This window comes from Gracilinanus agilis, chromosome 2 (genome assembly GCF_016433145.1).
Source record: "Gracilinanus agilis isolate LMUSP501 chromosome 2, AgileGrace, whole genome shotgun sequence".
NCBI lineage: Eukaryota > Metazoa > Chordata > Mammalia > Didelphimorphia > Didelphidae > Gracilinanus > Gracilinanus agilis.
Genome location: NC_058131.1, coordinates 318,662,271 through 318,671,209, shown reverse-complemented (window position 1 = coordinate 318,671,209; position 8,939 = coordinate 318,662,271). Strand labels below are relative to the sequence as shown.

Below are 8,939 nucleotides of genomic sequence, written 5' to 3'. Positions count from 1 at the left end.
TCATAGCCATTCTTTCAATTTATACTTCAAGGTTAAATATTTCTAGAAATGAATCCTTTTTTTTTTTTAAACCCTTGTACTTCAGTGTATTTAAACCCTTGTACTTCGGTGGAAGATTGGTAAGGGTGGGCAATGGGGGTCAAGTGACTTGCCCAGGGTCACACAGCTGGGAAGTGGCTGAGGCCGGGGTTTGAACCTAGGACCTCCTGTCTCTAGGCCTGACTCTCACTCCACTGAGCTACCCAGCTGCCTCCCAAATGAATCCTTTTATAGGTGATAGTATCCAAATCATCTATTATGGGTAAGAAGCTTTAAAGGCCTCACAGATACTTTCACAACAAACTACTTAAGTTTCTCCAGAGGAGGTCACTAGATGGGTGTGTGTATGGTGAATTGGAAAGCAGCCAAAACAGCTGAGAAGTGACTTGATGAAGTTATTTTCTACTTTGTTTTCATATTCACTGACTTGATTTCATTACTTCCAGAAGAGTAATATTACCATTTTGGATAGTAACTAAAACATTTTGGTGGAGGTGACATTATTATTAAGTTGAGGTTGCCTTTTAAGAATTTTGAAATTCTACGTCCTATGGTACCTTCCTAAACTAACATTTTATATCATGTTAGGTCCTATCCATTTCAGATAATTGGTTTTGGAGCTCCTTCCAAGTTCTAACATTGTATTCTCAGATTTCTCCCAACTCCAATATTCAGTATTCTACATGCTAAGACGTTGGCCAGAATTAATATTGTATATGTCAATATTCTAGGTTCTAAATTAAGACCCTTCTAGCTCTTACATTATAAGATCTAAGTAATATTTAATACAGCCATAGAGTTGGGATAACAAAGGAGAACAATGAGGAGAACACTGAGAATCTGGAAAGTTTTTTTATTTTTTGCAGGGAAAGGGTACAAGATTGGGAGGAGAGACAATAAGAAGAGTTTATAGAGGGAAAGAAAATCCTTTAGCTAAAGCATATCTCAAATAGAAAAAAGGTTTGACTTGAGGTCATTCCTTGGGAACCTCCTCTGGTTGGCCCAGCCCCAATTCCAAATTCAACAAATCCCACCCAAGAACAAAGCTCTCATTTCTAATTGATAGTTTGGACTTTAAAAAGACTGCAAACTGGCTGAGCTAGTTGCAAACCAGCCCAGTGGCAATCCTGATAGCAGCAGATCCTCCCTCCATGCTGGGCAGCTAGAGGCTTAACCTGTTTATCTACACAGAGACAAGAAAAAAAAATGAGTTTACAATTTCCCCCTATCTGGCATACCTTGGCTGTGACTGCAAAGCAGCTACTTTATTTTTGAAGCAAAGATACTGCTCAAATCCCCCAAGGGATGTTAAGGAAAGGCTAAAGTCATGTGAATAACCTTTATATCTGTGCCCACTTATTCCCCCCTACTATACAGAAGCCTATCTCATTCAAGTTTAGCCTTCCAAATGTTAACTACCAACCAGGGGAGATCTCTCACCAGAAAGGTGAGGAAATAAGATATAATAGAAAGAGAAAAAAATTTAAGAGTCATAAGACCTCAGGTGAAGTCCTAAGATCCCCATCAGTTTCATGAGCAAAAGGGAGGTTAAACCTCTTTGGGCTTCAGTTTTGTCATTTGTTTAAAAAAAAATCATACTTGTACTACCTTCTCAAAGTATTGATTTGAGGAAATTTATAAATGTTGAAGTTCTAAAGAAGTGTTGGTAGTTTCTGGAGTCTAAAAGAGCAAGCTATTTCTTCCAAGGCAGATACATGGTATATTGAAAAAGAACAGTGATTCCTGTTCAGCCATTCATGATCTGAACTTGGACAAGTAACTTCACACTTCTGTAGGCCTCAATGGCTGTAATACCAATGCCTATGTTCTGTCACCCTGACAGGAAGTCTATGAAGATTAGATGAGGATAGCTTACACTTTTGTAGGACTTTACTAAAATTCTTCTTTTTCTAGCAAAATTCCCAATATATCATGTTTCACAGATTTGGAGGTAAAAGGCCATTCATTTCATGTCCAAGTATGAATCAGCAAGCTTGTCTTTGTGGCTTTGCCTAGTCACATCAGGGCTTCTTAATCCCTTTCTATAGATTAGTTGCCTATATCATCAGGACACAACTACACGATAAATATAGACCTTAAAAATGACAAAGCCATTTTTACAAAGCAACCTAGGGATTTATAATTTGGGTTTAAAGTTCAAACCAGCTACAACAAGCTGTGTGGAGAGGAGAAAAGACAAAGAATAACCAAGCTGGATAAATTACTTAAAGGTGGTAAAAATGAGGAAAATGCCAATGGAAAGCAGTTCCTAGAAAAAAAGGAGCCAGGAACCCTAGTTGACTGCAACATTACTGTGAAATGGCAACCCCCAAAAGCTAAAAGCTAATGTAATTTTGGGCTTCATTAACGGAAATACAGAATATATAAGACATCATACTCTGCACATCAGAATTATGTTAATATTTTAATAAAGGCAATGAAACTGCAGGGTGCCCAAAGAAGGGAAAACATTGTGGAAAAAGAATATGAGGAAGAGATGAAGAAGTTGGAAATATACAGTATTGGGAAGCGAATAATGGCAACAGAGGTGAAGAAAGGATTGCTTTCTTCAAGAATTGGAGTTATTCTGCTTAATCCAGAGGACATAAGTAGAACTACCATGTGGAAATTGTAAAGGGAGATTTTTGGCTTGATCCATAGAAAATTTTCATAAGAATTTTCAGTTTTAGAAGTCTTTTTAAGGATACTGAAGAGGTGCTATAGGCTGGAGTAAATATTGTTGCAATTTCTACCATTTCTGAGATCTTATGATCCTAGTTCTGGTCCTGAGATCTCAGATATTCCCATCCAGGCATTAAGGTGTGGCTCCCATCTTAAAGCACTTACTTCATGTAGGGCCTTGTGTTTACTGTTGAGGAAAATACAAAAAAGTAAAGTGAGATAGTTCTAATTATCTACCTTCAGGAGACTTTTTTCTGGTCTAGTCTAGGGATAGGACACATAAATAACTATAATATATAAAATAATACAACAGGGTATCAGAAAAGTAAAGTGTTATAAGAACTGAGGAGGTTACTGATCTAGGGGTTCAGGTGTATAATTAGAATTTTGTACTCTAGGATTCCATTTCCCAGAATCCCCTTTTCATTCTTACATTTTAGAGATAAGGTTTCTGTAAGCCTACTCTCTTGCACTCTTCTACTATCTTCCCAGTCCAGTAAACTTATCTTTACTCAGGCTATACTTTTCCTCTACTTCAAGGGATTATTAATAAATCTTATAAAATGTAATACTTGAGAATTATTAGATATTAATTTTAATATTACTCAGGGAAGGCTTCATGAAGGAGGTGGAATTTGCTTTGGGTTTTAGAGGACAGATAACAAATCAACAAGTGAAGAGGATAAGTAGAGAAGGCCTTCCAAGGGGGTGGGAAACATTAGCAAGGGCATACAGACAAGAAATTGCAAGAAGATGTGTGGGTAAAATTTGGCAAGTATTATAGTACATGGGTGAGATTAGAGTGAAAGTATCAGAAGTGGGGAAGAAAGGAGGGAGGGAGGAAGGGAAGGAGGAAAGGAAGGTCTTGTGAAGATAAAAGACTAAAATGAATGGTAAGGCTACAGAAATAGTGAAATCAGAAAATACATCTAGAGATAAGGCAATAGAAAATAGCTTAAGTTGATTTTAATACTGGGAGTCATATTCCTTTGCATGCTAATTTTGGACTTTTAAGATTAGAAAGGAAGAATTTAAGCTTATTGATATTTACAGAAAATAACAATTACATTTTTATACTGGTGCTTTGACTCTTGAATAACTACAACTGCCCTATATATATGACAGGCAGTACAAGCGTAATTATCATTTTTACAGTGGAAACTATAAAATGAGAACAAAAGCCAGGGAATGACTTTGCCAATATCACATGGCTAGTACAGTAGAAGTTTTTTGAGAGTCAAACTCAAAATTATTTGACTCCAACACAAGACCAGGGTTCCTTTTATCACACAGTGATGCCATTCTACCAAGTAGGAAACATCATAAAGCAGCTTTTACTAACATTTTCTAGGCTGGGATTCAAACCCAAGCACTTGGGAGTACAAGAAAACATCTCTAAAGGCCTTTTCTGGTCTGTCATTCTGCTGTAAGGTCTCTGCAAGTGCTCTAGGATCCTATGGATGAGAAGGTATACTCTCTGCCCAATGCTAGTTTTATTCACCATTATCTAGGTACATGCTCTACCTTCTACCACCAATCAGAGAGGTCAAACCACTCTCCGCAAAACTTTTCTGCTAAAAAGAGAAACTCTCCCTAGATAAGAGGCCCTGCCCCACACTCAGCAGGTGCTTCTGCTTCATCAATCAGAGCTGTCACTTTGGGGGCAATGCTACTGACCTGACCTATATCAGTGAGTGACTAGACATCACAATAACACTTCCAGTAAGGTCCAGTTAGTTTGGTCTCCCTGCCAGGGGCAGGCAACTACTGTTCTCAGTAATTCTGAGAAGAGCCCAAGGTGACAGTCAGGCCTAGTGAGAGGACCAGAGTTGGAGGAGAGGTGTGTACTGGTAAAAGCTTTATTTTGGTTTTTGACTCTAGATAAGGGGAAGGACAAAGAAAAGATAAAATAAGAAGCAGGTCCCTTCCTACTCTAAAATTCTATAATGAACTGGAATTTGTAGGCAGGGTAGCAAGATAGAAAGAACACAGGCAAAGGAATCAAAGATCTGAGCTGAAGTCCTACATCTTTACATAAGCAAAGCAACACAAGTATCCTCAGTTTCTTTAATGGTAAAATAGGCATAACAAAACACCCACCACCTACCTCATAGGACTGCTATGATAACCACATGTGAATGTGAAAACCCCATGTTAACTGAAAAATGTCATTTAAGTACAAATAATTTTTTTTTAATTTGGCTTACAAGGTAGATTCGGAAGGAAGTTTAAAGACAACTCTCACCTACCCAGTCTCTTCACTAATTCAAGTTTTCCAGGTATGGCATTCCAAGACAAAAACTGTAGAAGGAGAGAAAGCCAGTGAGACTGGATTCTACTCCAGAAGGGAAACCAAATGATAAGCGAGGAAAGAATATAACCAGTTAGCAAGGAGTAGGAAGAAATGCATTAAAATAGTTTTCAGGGAAAATTCTTGTTACTTTCCTTCTGCTTTGAAATAAAAACGTCAGAGCTGGAAGGGTCTTCAGAACACGGAATATTAAGAGCTGAGAGGGACATTAGAAATTACTTGTAGATCAACACGAGTAACTTTTCTTTCCATCAAGTAATAATTTGAAAGCAGCATAAAAGAATTGTAATGATGCACTACTGACTTGACTTGCAAAATGGATGATTTCTCTACCCTCATATCTCTTTTCAATCCTTTGGATAGTTTTTATTGAACCACATTAGCAGATGAGTCAGAACCAAGTCTCACCATCTTAGGAACTATAACTGCTTACTCAAAACGACAGTTGATCCTAACAATGTGGAAAAACAAAAGATCAAGAATATTGAAGGAATAAATGAAAAAATGTAAAGGAAGGTGGTCTACAAATACCAGATTTTGAACTATATTATAAAGCAGTAATTATCAAAATTATCTGGTACTGGTTAAGAAATAGAAAAGTAGACTAGTGGAACTGAAAAGACATTCAACAAACAGTTGTAAGACATTATAGTAACCAGGGGCAGTGAGATGGCTCAGTGGATTGAAAGCCAGACCTGGAGACAAGAGGTCTTGGGTTCAAATCTGATATCAGACACTTTCTGGTTGTGTGACCCTGGGCAAGTCATGTAAGTGTTCATTGCCTATCCCTTACCACTATTTGGTAAAAGATTGTGGGGAAAAGTGGAAAGTAGTCTGGCAGAAACTAGATATAGACCAGTATTTACACCATTTATTAAGGTCAAATGAATACATGACCTGGACATAATGAGAGATATAAGAAAATCAGAAGAACAGGGAACATATTTCCCACCAGATTTATAGATTTTATAGATTTATAGATAGATGAGAAGAATTTATGAATAAATACGAAATTTAATTTGAGATGTAAAATAATTTTTAATATATTAAACTGAAAATTTTTTGTACAAATTAAACGTACATAGCCAAGATTAGAAGGAAAGCAGTAAATTGGGGGAATTTTTTTATAAACAGTTTTTCATATAGTGGCCTCATATCTAAAATAGAGACTTTGTCAACTATAAGAAAATGAGTCATTCCTCAATTGATAAATGATCAAAAGATATGAATAGGCAGTTTGGGGATGAAGAAATCAAAGCTATCTATAAATATATGAAAAAATACTCAAAATCATTATTGATTAGAAATATAAATCAAATATAAATATAAATCAAAATTTAAAATTTAAAATAAAAGATGATATCATCTCATCCCTATCAAATTGGCTAAAATGATAAAGGGTAAAGTGAGAAATGTTGGAGGGGATGTGGAAAAATGAGGACATACATGTTGGTGGAACTGTGAATTGATCTAATCATTTTAGATTAGAGAATAATATGGAATTATGCTCAAAGAGTTATAAAACTATGTATCTTTTGACCCAGTAATATCTTTAGTAGGCTTATTTCCTAGGTCAGTGATGGGCAAACTATGGCCTGCAGGCCAGATGCAGCCCCCTGAAATGTTCTATCCAGCCACTTGAAATCATTCCTAATCTGACGACTACAATGAGTAGGATACAGTACAATGAAACTTCAAAAGAGCTGCCTTAGAAACAGACTGACAGATGAGCATTTCCTTTCCTTTGGTCCCCTCTTTAAAAAGTTTGCCTATCACTGTCCTAGGTGATCAAGAAAAATGGGAAAGAAATTATTTGTTCTAACATATTTAAAGCAGCTCCCTTTGTGATGGTAAAAACCTAAAAACTAAGGCAAGGTCCATCAGCTGGGGAATGGCTAAATAAGCTGTGGCATATGATTGTGACAGAATACTACTGCATCATAAGAAATGATGAATAGGTTAATTTTTGCAAAACATGGAAAGGCTTACATGGAATTATGAAGAGTGAAATGAGCAAAACCAAGAGAACATTATAAACAGCACAACAAATGGCTGTTAGTAAAGAACTGATAAAAAGAAATAAAAACAAAAAACTGATAAAAAGAAATTTATAAATACATACATACATATATCTTTTTTGTCAAATGATGCCTTCTCTAATGAAGGAAGGGGAGAGAGGGTGTTAACTAGGCATTTAAATGTAACAAATGAAACGTAATTGAAAAAATATACATAAAATAAATATATTAAGAGGGAAAAACATGGAAGAGCAAGTCTGAGGAAATGAAAATGGCCCTGAATTAAAAGTCTGGAAAGCCTAGGCCACTGTTTGTAATTATGTAAGTTTAAAAAAAATTATTTAACCTCTATGGGGTCTTTAAATTTACTCATCTCTAAAAGGGAAGGCTCTTGGATCACCTGATCTCCAAGGTCTCTTCAAGTTCTAGCATTCTTTAATTTTGTTGTTCAGTCATTTCAAATGTGTCTGACTCTATGATCTCATTGGGGATTTTCTTGGCAGAGATACTGAAGTGATTTGCCATTTCCTTCGCCTCATTTTATAGATGATGAAACTGAGGCACACAAGATTAAATGACTTGCCCAGGGTCACACATCTAGGAAGTGTCTGAAGCAAGATTTGAACTAGGATTTTCCTAATTCTGGGCCCAGCATTTTATCTACTTTATTATTTAGCTGTCTGTTCTTAAAATTCTTTAATACATGATCAGTATCTAGGTATGAGAGTGGTAGCAAGAATAGAATAGGGACTGGTTGAGAGACGATGGATTGCTCACAAGTCATCCATTCCAAAAGGACATATAAATTGAAACAAAGTAAGTAGAAACAAAATGAAACAGAACAATGACAACTTGAATTTTTTAAAAATACTGCATAATTATGATGACCAGTCTTAATCACAGTGAAAGATGACAAAAATAGTTTCTCTTATTCCTGTAGAAACGTGGAACTACACGTGTAGAGAATACTATATGTACTCTTAGAAATGTCTAATATGTTGTTTAGTTAAGCTAAATTGCAAGGTATTTTTCTCCTTTCCTTTTTATTCTTTGTTACCTTGTCTTAACAGACAGGGAGAAAAATTTTGAAAATGAAAGTGATGCCAAAATAACACAGCAATAAGAATTTCTTTCCAAAATCCTCTAATCTAATCCTGCTTATTTCAGCAGCACTTACACTAAAATCAGAACAATACAGAGAAGATTAGCATGGACTCTGAGCAAGGATGACATACAAATTAATGAAGCATACTATCTTTTTAAAAAAGTCTTCAGGGGCAGCTGGGTAGCTCAGTGGATTGTGAGCCAGGCCTAGAGACGGGAGGTCCTAGGTTCAGATCCGGCCTCAGACACTTCCCAGCTGTGCGGCCCTGGGTAAGTCACTTGACCCCCATTGCCCACCCTTACCACTCTTCCACCAAGGAACTAATACACAGAAGTTAAGGGTTTAAAAATATTTTTTAAAAAAAAGACTTCAATAGGTTTAACAAGTAAAGCTTTTTTCCAGATGCCCTAAAGGTATCAGTACAAGGCAGGTCAAGCTTACTGGATCTAAGAATGGACTTGGGTCTAGAGTTAGAGTCCCGATTCTGTGGCTTGCTAGCCCCTGTGACCTTGAACAACTCATTTCCTTTTTCAAGACCTCAGTTTTCTCATCTGTATCATGAGGAGGTAGGACTAGATGATCTCTAAGGCCCCTTCCAGCTCCAACATCATATGTTCTACTTTCAGGAGTTCTTTACTCTTAAGTTTCTTTGAACTCTACTAAAATTCTTTCCCCATTGCATCCCTGTAGTTTGGTAGAATGACCACAAGATCACAGCAAATATGTCAGTCACATGATCAATCCCATGAACAGTTTAAAAGTATTTATATTATGCAGGCCCTAG

General features: G+C 36.5%; 1 non-coding gene across 1 annotated transcript; it reads left to right on the top strand.

The window, feature by feature from the left end:
* The first annotated feature begins 8,204 nt into the window (after positions 1-8,204).
* Positions 8,205-8,311, top strand: LOC123238343. Its single transcript, XR_006505542.1, has one exon. It is a non-coding gene; the product is annotated as a U6 spliceosomal RNA (small nuclear RNA).
* Positions 8,312-8,939: the final 628 nt, after the last annotated feature.